The sequence below is a fragment of the Psammomys obesus genome, unplaced genomic scaffold, assembly GCF_907164565.1.
Source record: "Psammomys obesus unplaced genomic scaffold, mPsaObe1.curated_primary_1811, whole genome shotgun sequence".
NCBI lineage: Eukaryota > Metazoa > Chordata > Mammalia > Rodentia > Muridae > Psammomys > Psammomys obesus.
The window spans coordinates 13,789,969-13,811,139 of NW_026596079.1; the positions used below are offsets into that span (position 1 = coordinate 13,789,969).

Sequence of the window (21,171 nt, forward strand, 5' to 3'; positions counted from 1 at the left end):
TTCTTCTTCTTCTTCTTCTTCTTCTTCTTCTTCTTCTTCTTCTTCTTTTCGTGTATGTTTTCTCTGCTCATTCTTTTGTGCTAGTATGAGGACTGCGTTTAAAAACCTGAAATTTCTAACATTTTTAACTCAAACTGTATGTCAGTTTAACTTCCATGACATGATCACCATGCTATTTAATTGATTGTTCCCATCTCTCTTACTTGTTAATGCTATGAAACTACATTGTCCTACAGTAAATGTCCAAGAAGATAATCTAATATTTTTGGATACATTGCTTCTTCTAAGGACAAGTAAAAAATAAAATGTGGAATTATAAGGCAAAGTTTCAATATTTAGCCTCTTTAACAATAAAAAACAGTACTTTAAAGTGGAGTAATATACCATTTTTTAGAATAACAGCTTTTTTCACTTTGTACACATTCATCTTGGCTGGGAATTTTACTTCTTTAGATTGATTTGAGTTACTACACACTTTCTGTTCATTTGAGCCTGAAGGATGCCTTGATGTCCACTCAGGCCAGTCTAGCAGTAATGAAATCTCTCAGCTTTGGCCTCTTGGAATATCTTAAGGCCTTCCTCACTTTTGAAGGACAGTTTTGCTGAAGATAGTATTCTTGGTGAATAATTAATTATTTTTCTTTTATCACTTTTAATATATCAGACCACTCCTTCTCGCCTCTAAGTTTCTGATGAGAGCTTAGCTGGTGACTTTGTTAAAGATCCCTTGTATCCGATGAATCTCTCCTCTCACTATATTCCAAGTTCTCATTTTGGGTTCTTGACAGCTTGGTTATATATCTCAGTGCTGTTCTCTCAGTTCATCTTCTTTGGAATTTGTTGAACTTGGAATTTTATATTTAAGTGTTTTTTCTCCTTATAAAACTTTGGATATGTTTAAGCATTATTTTTTCAATTGTCTTCTCTGCCTCTTTTCTCTTATTTTTCTGTAGCATATGCAGCTCTGCTTGATGGATGGTATTCATCTCTCTCTATCTATTCATCCCCTTATTCAGACTTTAATTTCATGTCTCTAGGGATAATTTAGTGTCTTCAAATGAGCTGAATTTTCCTTTTACTGGGTGATTTTTGGTTGCTGAGATTTTTGTTCACTTTGCTTTCATTGTTATAAATTTCTCTTTGTGCTAAAGACCTTAAAGAAATAATACCAGGTGTTGTCAGTATTTTCCAGAGTTTACCTTCAATCCTGTGCATGGATAGTAAGTTTCCATTTCCTCATGTATGCAGTTGAATATTAATTTCATCCTTGTTAACATCTGCCTTTACATGCAGGGAAAAGTAAGTGAGACAAGAGGATGTCAATCCTCTAAATTTTCTGGAAATCCCTTTAATTAGAGCAAGAAGGACCAGCAAGAATGAGGTGAATGATGAAAATACAGCGGCCGCTGCCTCAATGTCTGCACTTCCACAATCAAAAGGAGCAACCGTTAATCAATGCACAGATACTAAGTATTTGGAGGACAAGATTTCCTTGCTCGGCCTTTCTCCTGCAAGCTATACGCATGCTGCTGCAGGAAAATGGGCTGACCTGCCTACCATGAAGCAGTCTTGGGGAGTGGATAATTAATTGCTCCTGCTCTAGTAGCTGAAATTAACTGCTGTTTAATAAAAATCCGCGCTTTTCCTTATGAGTTTTAAGGATTCAATAAGCTGCAAAATTCCTAGAGCTTCAGACACTGCCACTCAGTTACACGTTCACTAGTTCTGTCTCTGAGTGATGAATGATACGCTACTTTTGCCATCGCTGTGACAAAATTCCAGATGAGAAGCTACTTAAGGAAGAAATGACTTACCTTGGCTCACATTTGGAAGGTGCAGGGTAGGCATGGTATCCAGAGTGGCAGTAGGTAATAGGAGGATGTTTACTCCAATGCTCGCAGACCAGGAAGCAGATAGAGGACAGGACGTGGGACTAGCTTTACAACTAGGAAAGCTCAAGTCTTGCTCAAACAGCATCCTATTTCCTCCAGTGAGACCCACATCCAAAGTTTCTAGAACCTTCCAAAGCAGTACTGTCAAGTGGATACCAAGTGCTTAATTGTATGAACCTATGAAGGAAATTTTATGCTCAACCTGGAGGCTTCTAATTCTCTGTCAACACACCTGAGATACAGTGAAGGTGGTGGTTTGAATAGAAATGGCCCCCATAGGCTCATATATTTGGATGTTTAGTCATTAGGGGGTGGTGTTACTTGACAGGGATTAGCAGTGTGGCCTTGGAGAACTTGTGTCACTGGGGATGGGTTTTGTGATTTGAGAAGTTCAAGCTAGGTCCAGGCTCTCTTTCTCTCTCTCCCTGCCAGCTGACAAACCAAATATAGAACTCTTGCTTCCTTGGCCGGCAACATTCCTGCCTGAATGCCAGGATGCATCCCACCATGATGATAATGGACTAAATCTCTGAACGTTTAAGCCAATGCCAGTGTAATACTTTCCTTAGTAAGAGTTGTCACAATCATGGTGTCTCTTCACAGCAATAAAAACCCTACATCAGACAGTGAATAAGCACCTTTAGGTTGATGGCTGAGGAAGCTGTGCGTATATCCTCTGGGGCCTATAACAAAGAAAGGGATTTGATCACTACCAGAATAGTACATCTAATAATCGTAAGTCTGTGCAGTCTCCTTTACTTGAACGTTTCCTATATCTGATCTTAGCTGTCTTTGTCATTGCTTCCCTTGTAATTTCTAAGCATAATTATATAAATCAAAAAAAGAGATGAGCAAAATAAAACTAATGTATTCAGAATATACTCCATGGCTGAGAGCAGCAAAGAGAAAAAATTTAGTGAAATTCTATAAACAATAGCTAAGTCTATGGAAACTAAAGAAAAATAACATATGATTTACATTAAGCTTTAGCACACCAAACAAATAAAACAACAACAAAGTTTACTGGGCAGTATATAAGGTGACAAGCCAGAGTACACAGAGTGACTGGTAAGTTTTATTTTTCTCCTCTCTCTCTCTTTTTTCTTTTTTCAGTAGTAAGATTGGCACCTAACACTTATTACCAATGACATTATAAGGCAGGAAATAAGAATATAAAAACAGAAATTAGGATTCAAAGGGATAGTATAATCCTGAAAAGTAAGATTATAATTGGAATTACCAGGCAAAACAACAGATTAGTGAAAGTTCAACAGGGAGACCTAACTAGATGAAAATGCTGAAAAATAAAACATTCCATAATACAACAGAACATTTACCTATCCAGAGATCACGTTAAAAAAAATGTTTTAACTTTAATTAACTTTAAGTTTTTCTTTTAACTTAAACGTAAATTTTTTTCTTTTTTTTTAATTTTTTATTAATTACACTTTATTCATTTTGTATCCCCCATAAGCCCCTCCCTCCTCCCCTCCCGATCTCACCCTCCCTCCCCTTTCTGCATGCATGTCACTCCCCAAAATTTTAAAATAAATCTATCTCAAAAAACTCCTTAGCAGACATAGAATATAGTGTAAGCAAATGCATACAATTTCATAATTTTAAGAAAAGTTTTTAAATGTTTATAAAAACTATCACTGTATTTTGTGCTGTTTGTGTTGTTTTGCGGTCTTGTGTGTCTCACGCATGCCAGGCAAGCACTAATGAGTCGCCCCCTCCTATCTTCCAATGATAACATTTTAAAAACAGCATTTCTCTCCAGACTACTACAAATCTGAAACAAGCCTAATAAAAACCTCTAATTATATAGGTTTTATATACTTGATAAAATGAGGTAAAAATTTAAAGTGACTAAAGATATCTAAATAAACATTAAAAATAACAAAGAGAGATGACTTACCCCTTTCTAATATCAAGATATACAGAAAGACCATGGTAATAAAACAGTGTTTTATTGGTCTAACAGCAGACAAATTGACTAATGGAAAATAATAAGTAGCTCTGAGACAGACTCATTAACAAGAGAGTTAAATATATGAATAAGTTGGTATGGCCAATTAATGGAAAAGGGCAATTTGCTTAGTAGATGGCATGAGTTATAGTTGTTTGTCTTGGTGTGAAAAATGAATCTAACTCCCTACCTAACACCACACAGAAAATGAGAATTCTACAGTTAGAGAAGAATGTAAGGAGAAATGAAACTATTAATTTTGTGGGGTGTGTGCTTTCCTATTTAAAACAAAGAGGGATTTGATAGCTAGAGCACAAGTTAATCTCTTGTCAATCAAAAATAGCCTTCTTACTCTACCCCAACACTACAAAAATACTCAGGAAAAAATGCCAACAGGTGAGTTTAATGAAAGTGAAACAGATAAGTGCATGGGGACTGACAAAATACATTCAAAAAAGCTGTTCAAATTGAGACAGGAGTTGGTAAGAGTGGAGTTGTGTCAGACCATGCTCTTCAATATGGTGAGGTGCTGAGCTTTCTTCATTAAAGTCTACCAGTAATAGAGTAGATTTTTAAAAAAGATCAAAGCACCCTTTAAAATTAATAATTATTAAAACCATCCTTTTCTATTTACAAATTTCATTATAAAAACTTAGAGAGATAAAACATCACATACCAGAATTAACCAGAGTCAAATTCTACACAATTTAATGAATTTCTACACAGAACAGGCATTTGAAACAGAAGCTGTGGATTTTCCAATTATTTTTACACGGTCACTATTGATTTCCATTTATGCACTTATCCACAACCCAAAACAAACAAAAAAAAATCTGTTACAGACATAGAATAGAAAAACACCTTTCTATCCTCTTCTATAGCTCATGTTTGTTATTTACATTCAGTCCTTTCTTCCCCCTTGTATTTTTCCCTCCTTCTCCTCTTTTCTATGTATTGTACTGTACCCACATGCACTTTTGTTTACATATATGCACATATATTTTTGGCTAACCTTCATATATGAGAGAGACCATCCATTTTCTAAATAAGCTCCCCATAAAAATAAAAATTAGTAAAATAGAAAAGTCAGGGTATAACTATTGGAGCTGATATTAGATAATTTGAGGAAAAGAGAGATTATTAGTCTTTGCTATGTTTTGCTCAAGAATGAGTTAAGACTTGGTGAACTCTCTTGGGTCACTTTTAGCAACAGTGTATTAACAACTTCCATGATATGTAGCTATCAGAGGTTTATATTACAGGTGACAATGAAAATAATTTGATAGTTGAAGCTATTCCTTTAACTTATTTAATTAGCAATTCATTTAATCACCATGGCTTCACTAGAAAATATTGGTATCCATATATTAATAATAAGCTTCATGTTTTTAGTGGTAAAGAAGACAGAAATAGCACTTTCTTTCTAGAACTTTATATTCTAAAGTAAGTTATTTAAGACTTGGGCATAGAAACACTGTATGATCCCTGGGAAGGACTTTGAACTTGACAGGTCTAAAATTATAGCATATTACCTGTGTACTATCAATGACAGTCTCCACATCGCATGTTAGTTGTGAGGATTAAACCATGTTATATTACACTGATTACCACACAGTAAAATTTTGTCAACAGATCAGTCAGCAGTTCCTGGAATTGATAATGGGTTGGGGGGAGAAATGAGCTGGAAGATTCTTCTCTTTTGCTTTAATGGAGACTGGAGGTACTTCTGTTTGTTCTGTGAAGTCCATGTGTAGGGCTGCTTTATAGTTATCACTGATTCTTTTTATTAGGCAGTGTGCATTCTATAAGAATATTCTTCATTAGTTGCCCTCAGTTCCTGCAGCTTATTCAGGCCAAGAAACACCAAATACCTAGCAATAGGTTCCTTAATAGTGTCATGAACCCAATAGGTAGAAATTACAAGATGAAGCTTCGTACCAGCAGCCATACTGTAGCAAGGAAAAACAGAGCTCTCTACAAGACAATCCCAGTATCTTTGATCACCTCCCCCTGAGGAGGAAGGAGCCTTACCAGAGGACAATGCAGTCACTTTTGATGAGAGCTGATAGACTAAGATCAGAAAGGAGAGGAGGACCTCCCCTATCAGTGGACTTGAGGAGGGGCATGCATGCAGAAAGGGAAGGGAGGGTGGGATCAAGAGGGGAGGAGGGAGGGGCTTATGGGGGAATACAAAATGAATAAAGTGTAATTAATAAAAAATTTTAAAAAAGTTAAAAAAAAAAGAATAGGATTAAGGCAAAGGAAAATATATGTGATACTTTTACCCTGATCTAATCCTTGAATTAAAAATAAATAAATAAATAAATAAAGCCTAGTTTCAGCAGAAAAAAAAAAAAGAATGTGTTGCAGGAAGTATCAACTGTGTCCCACTTGAATGGAATCCTGGGAGAGTTCTCAGACCTGCACAACAGGTGCATCACTAATTGTCTGTAAAGAGGCAGCCCCAATGCAATTGGCAGAGATACAAGCAGCAGATTATAGAAATGAAGAAAGGCAGGAGTGTATATATCTCTACACTAGTGTACCTGCTGCAAAAACAAAGAACAAGCTGGTAACTAGATGTTAACTGGCCTTGAGACACTGTTAAAAAACATGTATCCCAGGTAACTGCAATATGTATCTACTCATACCACACTATGTTCAAGCATTCCCTGTTTATGGGTACTTGTTTCATTTGTTGATTTTTGCTACTCTAACTAATATTATAATTGAGAAAAAGTGTGTAAGATTGTGTTTTTTTCCCTACCACTCACTCAGTCTAGAACTTAATGCATCCATATTCATGAATAAGTCTTTTGTTGTATCTGTAGGCTAAGTTTTCAGGAATGGTGTTACTGAATAGAATAAGTAGTTAGGTATCTGATACTTAATAGACATTCATTCACACATCTATATTTATTATTATACAATATTATTATTATTATTTTAATTTTTTATTAATTACACTTTATTAATTTTGTATCCCCCCATAAGCCCCTCCCTCCTCCCCTCCTGATCCCACCCTCCCTCCCCTTTCTGCATGCATGCCACTCCCCAAGTCCACTGATAGGGGAGGTTCTCCTCTCCTTTCTGATCTTAGTCTATCAGTTCTCATCAAAAGTGGCTGCATTGTCCTCTACTGTGGCCTGGTAAGGCTGCTCCCCCCTCAGGGGGAAGTGATCAAAGAGCAGGCCAATCAGATTATGTCAGAGGCAGTCCCTCTTCCCATTGCTATGTAACCCACTTGGACACTGAACTGCCATGGGATACACCTGTGCAGGGGTTCCAGGTCATCTCCACGAATAGTCCTTGGTTGGAGTATGATTTTCTGGGAAGTTCCCTGTGTTCAAATTATCTTGTTCTGTTGCTCTCCTTGTGGAGTTCCCGTCCCCTCCAGCTCTTACTATTTCCCACTTCTTACATAAAATTCCATTCACTCTGCCCATCAATTGGCCATCAGGCTCTGCATCTGCTTTGACAGTCTACACTGCAGAAGCTTTCAGAGGCCCTCTGTAGCAGGTTCCGAGGTTGTTTCCTATACAATATTATTTTTTAAATGCCATATTTCTCCCAGCAATATTTCACTTTCAAATGAAGCTCAGCAATGAGCTGTGACTCTGATGCAAAGTGTTGATCATGGGCCAAAGAAAACTAAAGAAGGATCAATTTTGTTTCCTGGTTTATGACCCCTGGTTCACAGATGAGAAGATGCTTACACAATTCGAAGGAGTGGACCATCTTTAGTGTGATTTTAGATTCATTTCTCATCCCTCTGCTCTCTCCTGTCAATGTTTCTGTATATAAACATTTCTTGAGAGTGAGCACATTTAGATGGGCTGAAAAAGTTTTCCTCCTTCATAAAAACATTGCTGTGACTCTGCAGCCTGCTCTTCTTTCCTGTACCCTATTTGCCTTTGGCATTGAGTGGCTTAGCACCCAAAGTCTCCATAGAGCCTCATTATATACTACACATTCCTCCAGTCAAATGAAACCACTGGCATGTGTTTAGAAACACAATTACACAGGAGGCTTCCAAATCTGATGGATCTTCTTCAATAGTGGTCACAGGTGGCAGCAGAAACAGGTCGAAACTGAAATCTTGGAGACTGGTTGGAGGCACCCTGACATCTTGTGCAAATAGCAATCTGTGGTGTTTGTTCAAGGTCTGTCAAGAAGAACAGTATGGTATGAAGGCATCCTTTCACTTCTCATTCCTTGAATGAGAGTGCTGTTCTCTGGGTTCAAGATCACTAGTTAATCTCTGGACAATACCATAGTTACAAATGATATTTACTGAAGAAAACAGAAAACTGTAAATTGTAGCGAGCCTGCATCATTTACCAGTTTCAGAAAGCTTTGAAATAGCTAGCATTTTTCTGACACTTAATTATTAACTAAGATTGAACACCTATTGAGAAAGAGGGTCGATGTTCTGACTCATAATTCCTTAGTATGGATATTCATGGTCTTTATGTTGTAAAATACCACCATCCATGATACCCTTAATGAAGGTAAAAGATACTATGAGTATTAAATGTTGGGTGAGTTGCCAACTAATTTAGGTATTCAGGTTTCCTTTAAAACATCATAATTTTATCTACTTCTCTGTGGTATGAGTTTTAAAAAATCATTATTTTTCTTAAGAAGATGAGAGCTCCAAGTGACAATACATGCTGGAGAGGATGTGAAGAAAGGGGAATCCTCTTCCATTGCTGATGGGAATGTTAACTTGTACAAACACTTTGGAAATCAATCTGGCGCTTTCTCAGACAATTAAGAATAGCACTTCCTCAAGATCCAGCTATACCACTCCTAGGCATATATCCAAAAGATGCTCAAGTATACAAGGACATTTGCTCAGCCATGTTTGTAGCAGCTTTATTCATAATAGCCAGAATCTGGAAACAACCCAGATGTCCCTCAGTTGAGGAATGGATACAGAAATTGTGGTACTTTTACACAATGGAATACTACTCAGCAATTAAAAACAAGGAAATCATGAAATTTGCAAGCAAATGGTAGGATCTAGAAAAGATCATCCTGAGTGAGGTATCCCAGAAGCAGAAAAACACACATGGTATATATTCACTTATAAGTGGGTATTAGACATATAATAAAGGATAAACATACTAAAATCTGTATACATAAAGAAGCTGAACAAGAAGGAGGACTCTGCGTAGGAGGATCAGTCCTCACTCAGAAAGTCAAACGGGATGGACATTGGAGGAAGGTGAGAACAAGAAGCTGGATGGGAGCCTACCACAGAGGACCTCTGAAAGACTCTACCCAGCAGTGTATCAAAACAGATGCTGAGACTCATAACCAAACTTTGGGCAGACTTCAGCAAATGTTAGGAAAGAAGGTGGAGATAGTTTGACCTGGAAAGGATAGGAGCTCCACAGGGAGAGCAACAGAACTGAAAAATCTAGACAATCTTTTCTGAGACTGATACTCCAATCAAGGAAGACTCATGGGTATTACCTAGAACCCCTGCTCAGATGTGGCCCATGGTAGTTCAGTCTCCAAGTGGGTTCCCTATTAAGGAGAACAGGGACTGTCTCTGACTTGAACTCAGTGGCTGGCTCTTTGATCACCTCCCCTGATAGGGTAGCAGCCTTGCCAGGCCATAGAAGAGGATAATGCAACCAGTTCTGATCAGATCTGATAAGCTAGGGACAGATGGAAAGTGAGGAGGACCTCCCCTATCAGTGGACTTGGAGAGGGGCATGGGAGGAGATGAGGGAAGGAGGGTGGAATGGGGAGGAAATGAGGAAGAGGGCTACAGCTGGGATACAAAATGAATATACTGCAATTAATACATAAATAAGAAAAAATTTAATTAAAAAAAGATGAGAGCTCCACAAAGAGAAAAACAGAACCAAAAAATGTGGGCCAAGGGATCTTTTTGAGACTGATACTCCAACCAAGGACCATTCATCAAGATAACCTAGAACCCCTGCACAGATGTAGCCCATGGCAGCTCTGTCTCTAAATGAGTGCCCTATTAAGGGGAACAGGGTCTGTCTCTGAAATGAACTCAGTGGCTGGCTCTTTGATCACCTCCGCCTGAGTGGGGAGCAGCCTTACCAGGCTACAGAGGAAGACTATGAAAGACAGTCCTGATGAGACCTGATAGGTTAGGGTCACATGGAAGGGGAGGAAGACCTCCTCCAACAGGGGAAGGGGCATAGGAGGAGATGAGGGAAGAAGGGAGGGAGGGATTGAGAAGGAAAACAGGTGGGGGTTACAGCTGGGATACAAAGTGAATGAATTGTAATAAATAAAAAATTATGTTAAAATATGAGAGAACTATATTTTTAATTATTTTTTATTTTTTATATTGATTATAGTTTATTTACTTTGTATCCCAGATCTAGCCCCCTCCCTCATTACCTCCCCATCCCAGCCTCCCTCCCTCATCTCTTCCCTGCTCTTCTTTAAGAACATGAACTCAGTGGCTGGCTCTTTGACACCCCACCCCCACCCCAGGGAGGAGCAGCCTTGTTAGGTCAGAGAGGAGGACATTGCAGCCAGTCCAGAAGAGACCTGATAAGCTAGAGTCAGATGGAAGAGGAGAGAATTATATTTTAAATGCCCACTTTTCTTAGGACTAGTGATACCTAAGAAGTACATTTAAGAGCTGAAATATATGTACTTATGTGTCAGTTTTCTTGTTGTCTTAACACATAGTCAGTTTCCTTCATTTCTGTGATTTCCTGGGTGTGTGACTTTACATATTTCCAAATAGTAATTGAAAACAATGGTATTTAACCTCTAGCATGAGATTGGTTTATCAGATTACTTATACAAAAACATATAGAGCTTCAATTTGCTTGCAAGCAACTAAGCTTGTCCTGAAATTATTCTATCAAATGACCACAATCATCCCCAGCCACTCTGAGTAGATAAACCAGTGCACATCAAAGCTCATATTTGTCTCTTAACTGAAAAGGTCTTGAGTTGGTGTTAACATATAGATATTAATGAATAAATACATCTTATGAATGGAAGATGGGAGAAACTGGCTAAATTAGCTGGGAAGAGGGGACAACTCCAGGCCCCACATAAAAAGGAGGAGCTTCGTGCTATTGGTGAGTCAATGAGCTGTCTTTCCCTGTTCCCCGGGTTGGTCTTTTGTGACTGCAATGAGACTATAGCAGGCATTCAGAATGAGAGGGTGAAATTATGACCTCTGTGATATCCATCCAATATTAGTGACTTTCTAGCAAAGGCAGAGGAGTCGATAAAAGCACTGTTTGTGTGCCTCAACTTGAACCCTTGCAGACAGGTGAAGCCAAAGAAAATGGATAGGGGAACACATGCTTTTCGTTAGGTATCTAATATGTCACTATGAAAACCTTGTTTTATAAGCATGACTACTGAGCTGCTGAAAATGCTATGGTTTCATTATATTCTATGAAATCAATACAACATGGACACATGAATGCTTTCATGCACATCTATGTATGCATGCACACACATAAGGGCCATGTCTCTTTTTGCAAAGAGACTTTTTCAGTTGCCTTTCTTTTGCCTTTTGAAAAATATTTGAGAGTTTCATTCATAAATGTAATATATTTTGATCAAAATCTATTCTCTGCCTTCTCCCCTCCAACTCTTCTCATATCTACTTTTCTTTTCCAACTACTTGTACTATTTTTAAACCCACTGAGTCCACTTAGTGCTGCCAGTATGTGTCTGGGTACAAAGCCATCCACTGAAACATGGAAAACCTATCAGACTCCACATCCTAAGAGAGCTGATTTTTTTCTTTAAAATTATGTAAAGACATGACCATGCCTAAGTCTAGTCAATGGCTAAAGATCATGAACAGCCTTCTATGAGCGCTTCCTTCATGAGCAAACCAGCCAGACCCACTTGTATTCTTGGGATAATCTCTGTTACAAGCCTCCACATTTCCTACCTCTATCTTTTTTTTTCCGTTCTTTAATTTTTTTTGCATTTTATTTTATTTTATTAATTACACTTTATTAATTTTGTATCCCCCCATAAGCCCTTCCCTCCTTCCCTCCTGATCCCACCCTCCCTCCCCTTTCTGCATGCATGCCACTCCCCAAGTCCACTGATAGGGGAGGTTCTCCTCTCCTTTCTGATCTTAGTCTATCAGTTCTCATCAAAAGTGGCTGCATTGTCCTCTACTGTGGCCTGGTAAGGCTGCTCCCCCCTCAGGGGGAAGTGATCAAAGAGCAGGCCAATCAGATTATGTCAGAGGCAGTCCCTCTTCCCATTGCTATGTAACCCACTTGGACACTGAACTGCCATGGGCTACTTCTGTGCAGGGGTTCTAGGTTATCTCCACGAATAGTCCTTGGTTGGAGTATGAGTCTCTGGGAAGTTTCCTGTGTTCAAATTATCTTGTTCTGTTGCTCTCCTTGTGGAGTTCCCGTCCCCTCCAGCTCTTACTATTTCCCACTTCTTACATAAAATTCCATTCACTCTCCCCATCAATCTTTCTGAATAACATCAGAGTCTGGCATCCCAGCCACCTAAGGGCAGCCTCTTTGCCCTGATATCTTCTGAAGTTATTCAAATGTGCCAGTTCCACATCTGGTTGTGCTGCCTCTTCAGTTTCTTAGCTCAGAAGCATCAGGAGAGCTGTTGTCCACAGTTTCACATCTTCCTCTACCTCCTGACTGGCTCCCCTGCTTCCCCATGAGATCTCTTGAGGTCCAGTACTCCATCTCCTCATGACTTGTATCGGACTTTATTTTCAATGACAAGTGTATCCTTTGTTAACTTCATCATAGCTAAATAATGCAAACTTCTATTTTGTATTTTGGGCCTTACTTTTAAAATATGGATACAGAGACTGGAATCATTGAAAAAAAAAAAACATGGAGATTTTAGGAAATGTGATATTGTTATCAGAGGCCAGGGAGTACACTACCAATTGTCTTTGGTAAGATTATGTAAGAGAATGCATTTCAGCAGTCAACTTCTACAGTTGAAAACCATGGCAGGGAAAACCCTCTTGGGGCTCAAAAGATGGCACCATTAAAAGATGGTTAAGAGCACATACTGCTCTTATAGAGACCCTAATTGATCAACAGAACCCATATTAGGAAACTCACAAATGCCTGTAATTCCAGTTGCAAGGGAATGTGACACTTCTAGACTCGAGAGGCACTTAAACTCACATATACATACCTCCCATACACATGATTTTAAGTTAAATAAACTCTTTTTTAACTTTATTTTTTATTCTTTTATATAATTTTTTATTTATTACAATTTTTTCACTTTGTATTCCACTTGTACCACCACCCTCATTCCCTCCCAATTCCACTCTTTCTCCCTCCCTCCCTCCTCTCTTCCCATGCTCCTTTTCCAGTCCACTGATAATAGAGGACCTCCTCCCCTTCCATCTGATCCTAACCTATCAGGTCTCATCAGGACTGTCTTACACACTTTTTATCTGGTGGCCTGGTCAGGCTGCTCCCTGCTCAGGTGGAGATGACCAAAGAGCCAGCAAATGAGTTCATGTCAGAGACAACCCTTGCTCCCCTTATTAGGGAGTCCATTTGGAGAATGAGCTGCCATGGGCTACCTCTGTGCAGGGGTCCAGGATATCTCCAGGAATGGTCCTTGGTTGGAGTATCAGTCTCAGAAAAGACCCCTAGGCCTCAATTTTTTGGTTCTGTTGTTCTCTTTGTGGAACTCCAGACCCTTCCAGGTCTTTCTATCTCCCCATTCTTTCATAAGATTCCCTGCACTCTGCCCAAAGTTTAGCTATTAGTCTCAGCATCCGCACAATGGAATATTACTCAGCAATTAAAACCAAGGGAATCATGAAATTTGCAGGCAAATGGTGGGAACAAGGAAAGTTCTTCCTGAGTGAGCTATCCCAGAAATAGAAAGGCACACATGGTACATACTCACTTATAAATGGATATTAGACATAATATCCTAAAGAAGCTAAGCAAGAAGGAGGACCCTGGGTAAGATGCTCAATCTTCATTCAGGAAGGCAAATGGGATAGACACTGGAAGAAGGTCAAAATTAAATAAACTCTTAAGAAAATAATAACAAAAATGAAATGCCACTGTTGTGTGGCTCTTCTTGATGGGGAGACTTTGTTGGAAGGAAATTTAAGTATCTTGGCTCTCAGTGATAATTTAGGAGTGTGAGGCTATATCAAGTGCCTTAACATTACCCATTCCTTCGCTGTAAGAACTGACTGGCTAAGCTTTCTAGTAAGTGAACAGAAATATTGTAAGGCTTTTAGGTAATTATGCCTCTTCTATTAAAGATAATACTTTGCCAATTTCGGAAATAACTTAACAAGCCATGAATTGTTAAGTACTATAGCAAAGTTTAAAGAAACAGCAGTACTTAGGTACAAATTAAAAGCTTCTTGACTACATACAATTATTGTCCATGATTGCTTCATCCAGCTGGAATAGTCCCAAGAGTCAATGCAAACCATCCTTAACAACTTTCGTTGGAATTTGAGTCTTGGGGATTTTGCCTTCTGAAGAGATGGGAACTCAGAAAGTATTAGTTCTCAGGTGTGGTCATTGACCTCCCTCTGGTCATGGATGTAAGCCCAGCCAGTCAGACTTTCTCACTGTGTAATGTTGGGAAGCATGCTCAGTTTTTCTTAGCTTAAAGTTTCTTATCTACAATGGGAATAAAAACAGGATGTCCTTAAAAGCATTGGAAGATGTAAATGAGGTATTCTGTGTGTGCTTAGCATATCATCTGGCTTGTCCACTGACTTCATCCATAGCAGCTATCAGTAGATATCACAGAGAACCTTCTAGGTACTATAAAGAAATGATGGATGTAATTAGCATGTTTTCTTAATTTCCTTTTAAGTTACTGTCATCTTATTCAATGTTTTATTTTTAGTGGGACGAACCTTATTGTATCCCTATTTTCTATTCAAAAGAGGTTTGACTCAGCAGAAGGATGTACAGCGACCTCATGCATATTCAACAGAGCAATTCAAAGCTTCCTTGCATATGTTTAAAACATCATTTTAGCTCTTTCAGAAGAACAAATTTATTTATTGACTGACTTCATCCTTTCTTAATGCTTTTTTTAGTTGTAATATAATTTCATCTATCCTGGTCATTAATACCAGAGTCTCTCAAGTCATTAAAAGCCAGTTTATTAAATACCAATGTCTCACTGTCCACCTTTGGAATACTACAGGTCTCATATCAGACAAGTTTTAAGAGACATGCACTAAAGTTTCCTTTCATCATTCTCCAAAGCCTGCAAAAATTACTATTAGTGTCATTCAAGATGGGAAGCTTGGTCATGTTTTTCTAAGCCTTATGGATCTATCCCCAAGTGAGAAAGGACAGAGGATAAATCTTCAACAGCTGAAAGAGACTTTGTGGATTTCATAGTGGTTAAGAACTACTAACAAGAAAATATTACACATGGCCCTTGGCAGGAACATATTATACAATCCAGAGTCCTTTTAGAGGCTAAGTAGGCTTTTATTCATAATTCTTATTTGATGTTGTTCTCTTCCCATATTCTTCACAAAAGAAGGCTCTCTGCATTAAAATATTACTCCATTTAAAGGTGCCCTACATCTGTGATTATATGCTACATAACCTAGCAAATGTTCCTCATATGAAATATGCAAAAGGCCAGTGAAATTTTCAGTATCAGGTGGCATTTTCACCAACTTCAGAGATAGCTTTTTCTCAGAGGTAACAGAGGGATCCACCCTCACTTGAGTTATGCCCGGAAATGTCCGTCATTCCCATAATATCTTATTCATTCAACCATCATCATTAATCCCCTGAGCATCTTAATAATGCCAGAAAAATGTCCAGACTAATCCATCTGGCTCATGTTTGTGTCACCAGGCCCATCACACAACACTTCTGTGCCTCACAAACCCTAGGCTCCAGCCATTTACATCTTTAATGCTTCAATTTTCACAGCTGACAAGCATTCCCAAGTAGTGAATGGCATGCCATAATAGATCAATTTATTGATGCTCCAATTTTAATGCTTCAGGCTGGTGAGCTGAATGGAGTCTCTGAGACTTCCACAGGAGACTAGCCACTGCCATCCTGCCACTTTTGTGTTTGTTTCTGTATGTATTCTTTATGGGCTGCATCACTCACTTATTGCCACAAGAATGTTGTACCACAATTACAGGCTTCAGCAGCTTGCTTACAATAAACATTTATATAGCTGCTGTGTCTGTAGAATTCAGAAGGCTGAAAAAGAGCCAAAGTCCACCTGGGCTTCCCTGTGGGTTGGTAGTTACTTTCTGGTTGTCTAATATCTCTATGGTTTGTGTGTGGGTTCACTTACGAGTTTTGGGTTAACAGGCTGTCAACTGTCCCAGTATAAACTTCACTGGTACATGCAAGGAAATTTGGTCTACCACTCATGGCTTTTATCCTTTTGACAGGCCAATCCAGATATGTTCTCATAGCAATAGAAAAGAGAAAAGAGCAACCAGAAACAACTGCATGAAGGGGGTATCAGATTTTTTTTTTTTATTTTTTATTTTTGAAACAGAGTTTCTCTGTATAACTACACTGGCTGTCCTGGAATTCACTTTGTCAACCAGGCTGGCCTCAAACTCAGAGATCTGCCTCCCAAGTGCTGGGATTATAGGTGTGCACTACCTCACTTGGAAAGACTTTCTACTATCACACGGGCCAAGAAGCATCAATAAGAAGCATTACAAAGCTAACTGGCCAGGAACAGGAGATGGTGAGGAGTTGTTTTCTGAGACGGTTTCCCTTCCCTTCCACTTGAATTCTTAGAAGGACTTCACTGTTTATCCCCATTTTTAAATTTAATTTAATTTATTTTTTTAATATTAGTTACAGTTTATTAACTTTGTATCCCAGGTATAGCTTGCTCCCTCATTCCCTCCGACTCTGACCCTCCCTCCCTTATCTCCTCCTTGCCCTTTCCAAGTCCACAGATAGGGGAGGTCTCCTCTCCTTTCATCTGAACCTAGCTTATCAGGTTTCTTCAGGACTGGCTACAATGTCCATCTCTGTGGCTTAGCAAGACTGCTCCTCCCTTGGGGGCAGGAGAGGAGGTCAAAGAGCCGCCATTGAGTTAATGTCAGAAATAATCTCTGTTCCCCTTACTAGAGTAACCATTTGGATACTGAGCTACCATGAGATACATCTGAGCAGAGGTTCTAGGTTATATTCATACATGGTCCTTGGTTGGAGATACAGTCTCATAAAAGATCCCTGTACCCAGATGCATTAGATCCTTGTGGAGCTCCTGTCCTTTCCAAGTCCTACTGACTCCCCTTTCTTTCATATGATTCCCTGCACTCTGCTGAAGGTTTGGTTATGAGTCTCGGTATCTGTTTTGATACACTGCTAGGTAGAGTCTTTCAGGTGCCTTCTGTGGTAGGCTCCTGTCCTGTTACTTCTTTTCTCCTACATCCAATGTCCATCCCATTTGTCTTTCTAAGTGGTGATTGATCATTTTACCCCAGGTCCTCTTTCTTGTTTATCTTAGCGTGTGGTACTTGTATGTTTATCCCCATTTTACCCCCTTGCATAGATGGTTCTTTCTTCCACTTTTCAGATTATCTTTTATTAATTATTATCACAGTTACTGAAAGGTACAAGAACTAAGCAAATAAAACCACATCTGGTTTTAGCAAGAATATAGACTATTGGGCAGCAGATAAGGTTGACTCATATTGTACAAAGAAAACAGTATAATATATGGTGCAATGGTAAGGGAGAAAGATACAAGTGTGTGCTAAAATATGTCCTATTGTGAATTGTGTGAGAAGTATTCCCCACAGGCTCATGTGTTCAAATACTTTTTTTCCTATTGCTGACACTGTTCTGTGGGGTTATGGAACCTTTATGAGATGTATCCTTGCTGGACAAAGTGCATCACTGGGGGGTGGACTTTGATGGTTTATAGCTCTAGTCTACTCCCTGGTCTTTATATTTAATATGTGCACATAAAATGTGAGCAGCACGCTGTCTTTATTTTTTCCTTCCTTCCTTTCTTCTTTCCTTTCTTTCTGTCTTCTTTTCTGGTAAAATATTCTTTTTTAAGTTTTGTTTTGTTTTGTTTTACAGCCTTATCCCAGCTCCTCCCTCTCCTTCTTCCAGTCCCACCTCCAGTCACAGCAGAACTAAGTGCTTTCCTTTCCCACTGGAGCCTGACAAGGCAGATTGGCTAAGGGAAAAAAAGATCCAAAGGCAGGGAACAGAGTCACAAACAGCCCTTACTCCCCTTGTTAGGGGACCCACATTTTGACCATGTTCACATCTGCTACCTACTGGTGTGGAGGGTCTAGACTCAGTCCATGTCTGCTCTTTAGTTGGTGGTTCAGACTCTGTGAGCCTCCATGGGCCCAGTTTAGTTACTTTGTAGGTCTTCTTGTGGTGTTCTTGACCCCTCCAGCAATCTCAATTTTTCCTCCCACTCTCCCAAAACTTCCTGAACTCAGCCTATTGTTTGGCTGTGAGTCTCTGCATCTGTTTCTATCAACACTCTCAAAAGACAGTGTTACTCAGGAACCGAGAAGCCAGTGTTCTGATCCTGCCAGCACAGCACAGCATTTCATGCCTTTTCTACACTTTATTGATCATCTACTCTTATCTCTTTGGAACCACAAGCCAAAATAACTTCTTTTCTTTCATAAATTGATTTTAGTCATGTTCATTACACAACAGAAAATTGACCAATAGATCTAATTTCACTGTAGTCACAACTGATTCCACTGCCATTACCACAGAGGTGACACTGTGGACCCCACTGTTGTGTAATCTAATCATCACTGGCCCAGGACCTTGACAACAGGACTCTAATTGGCTAACTGGACACAGATCCACTTTTTTAATACTATATGAACACTTGTGAAAAGCAAGGTGTGGTGGCCTTGAGTGATGTCTATTCTAGAGTGTGCAATTGTAGTAACCACGGTATGCTCACAATTATATGAGTTAATCTCAATTACTCAGTTTATAAAGGAAGTGGATGGCGAACAAGTGAGATGCAAAAAACATTGGCACACATATAATAAATGCCTAGTAGATCCCTTCCCTGAAAATATACCTTGAAATCAGTTTTCTTTTAATGGCAATAATGACAAATCAATGGGGGGAACTATGCAATGATCTAGAATGTAAGAGAAAGTAAAAATATTTACTGTATGGACACAGAAGTGCATTAGACAAGCATAAAGAACACCTGTGTTCTAGACGCCAGATTGCTAGAGAAGTACAAAGTAGGGACCAGAAGGGTTATATCCAGCTATCAATTTTGACTTTCCAATTAAAATAAAACAGTTCCTGAATCTGCTCAAGGTAGAGAGTACTGGGTAGAAATGGCTCCTATATACTATTAAAAATGTAGTTGGAGAGGTTTATTTTTACAGAAATATAGGGAGTTAGAACATAGAGATGAAAGAACTGAAAAACTAATTTCAAAACCTGTAGGCTTCAATGCAAGAAACTTATACATTGTACAGAACTGTGCAACTGTTTCCATGGTGTTATTGAATGTGACCTTGCTGTACACACTGGCACACACACACACACACACACACACACACACACACACACACAGAGAGAGAGAGAGAGAGAGAGAGAGAAACAGAGACAGAGGCATAGAGACAGAGAGAGACATACCATGTTTATCAGACACCCCTTCACAATGTAGGTACATATTCCTGTAGAATCTCTGCAAAGGAAATGGAGCTAGATGAACTCCCAAAGGAACTGAGGCTTCTCAGTGCATAACAACTTTCAATGAAAGGATCGTACACTTTGAGAACTGCATGGCTCTGCATCCACAGACTGGGTCAGCTGTAGGTCATGAGCTGAACTTCTGTCCCACCAATTCCTGTTTTTGGTTATAGGGACAATGCTGCCTGCCTGCTGAAGTTTTTGTTAATATTCGAGAAGGATGAGCTAATAAAGTTGTCAACAAGCTTCTTCCATGAACAATAAATTGTATTACTATCTTCTTAGTTTTATTTTTGTTTTGTATTTTATTGACTTCTGGTATGCCTGAATTATTGTATGATTTAGAACCCTCTCTTGCCTCGGCAATTGGAAAGTACATTCTCTCTCTCTTTCTCTCTCTGTCTCTCTCTCAGTGTGTGTGTGTGTGTGTGTGTGTGTGTGTGTGTGTGTGTTTCTCTGTGTATTTTAATTTGTTTTTGAGACAGGGTCTCACCGTGTAGCTCTGGCTGTCCTGGAACTCACTATGTAGACCAGGCTAGCCTTGAACTCAAAAATCTCCCTGCCTCTGCCTCCCTAGTGCTGAGATTAAGGTAGTGCGCCACCACACTGTCTGGAAAGGTCATCCTGAATCTATTCTCTCCTCCTTGTTTTTCTCCTCTACCTTGGATCAACATTTAAGTAACTGTATTTTAAAGAAACTAATCAAAACATTCTTACTACAAGACAAATTAAAATGAGCCAACACACTAGAGAATTCAGCTTAAGTAATTATCAGAAGGACACAGAAAGTTTACAGTCAGTTGAATGCTATTGGAAGAAAATATTTGTTGCTTAAGCACTGAATGAATCCACTGGTTTTGTTTGTTTGTTTTGGTTTTCTTAATTCATACTACTAGTACATTAATATTGATCACCTCGTGCAACATACTGACACAGAAGAGTAAACAACTCTGGCTTGAGTTCCTGGAAATCTAGAAATCTAGAGGAACAAGCTTTAGGAAATTTAGGGAAAATATTCTTTTGTTCAAGAGGTCTCACACCTCATTTTGGTTTCCTCTGGGTCTTTCTTATCCTGAGGTCCAGTCTCTCTCTAATAGTGCTTTGGATCCTGGGAAACTAGCCAGAGAGTCTAGCAAGGAACTTGGTTTCAATCATAGCTCATTTTATCAGAAGTACCCAATGCAGTCTTAAGTTTGCTTCTTCCTGGCTTTTCCCAACATTATGAATTTCCTTATTCCCCATAGGTGAAATCTTGAGACACAGCTTTTAATAAGGTAGTGCAGGGTAAGACTTGAAGCCATGAAATCTTGGACACTGGAGCCCAGGTTCCATACTGGTTACATCACTTACTAAATCATGGCAGGACATCTGCCGACTTATTTAACTTGTCTGCTTCTCGGCTTTGTGTTCATAAAATCTTTCATTAGGGGACTGTAGCAAAAATTAAATGGCTTAAATCATATATGCTGTTTAGGCAAGTACTCAGTGCACACTGGTATCTCCTTGCTGATACCTACACTTTCTTATGTTTCCCATGTTTGTGCTCCTGCAGCTCAGGACATTATTAGCAGAATCTTCCTAACGTTGAAGATCATGAGTAGTGAAGAGTCTAATGATTTTATTTCTA

General features: G+C 39.0%; 1 pseudogene; it reads right to left on the minus strand.

The window, feature by feature from the left end:
• LOC129690822 (ferritin light chain 1-like) overlaps positions 1 to 1,848 on the minus strand; it is a 178,627-nt pseudogene extending 176,779 nt beyond the window's left edge.
• Between the last annotated feature and the right edge of the window lie 19,323 nt (positions 1,849 to 21,171).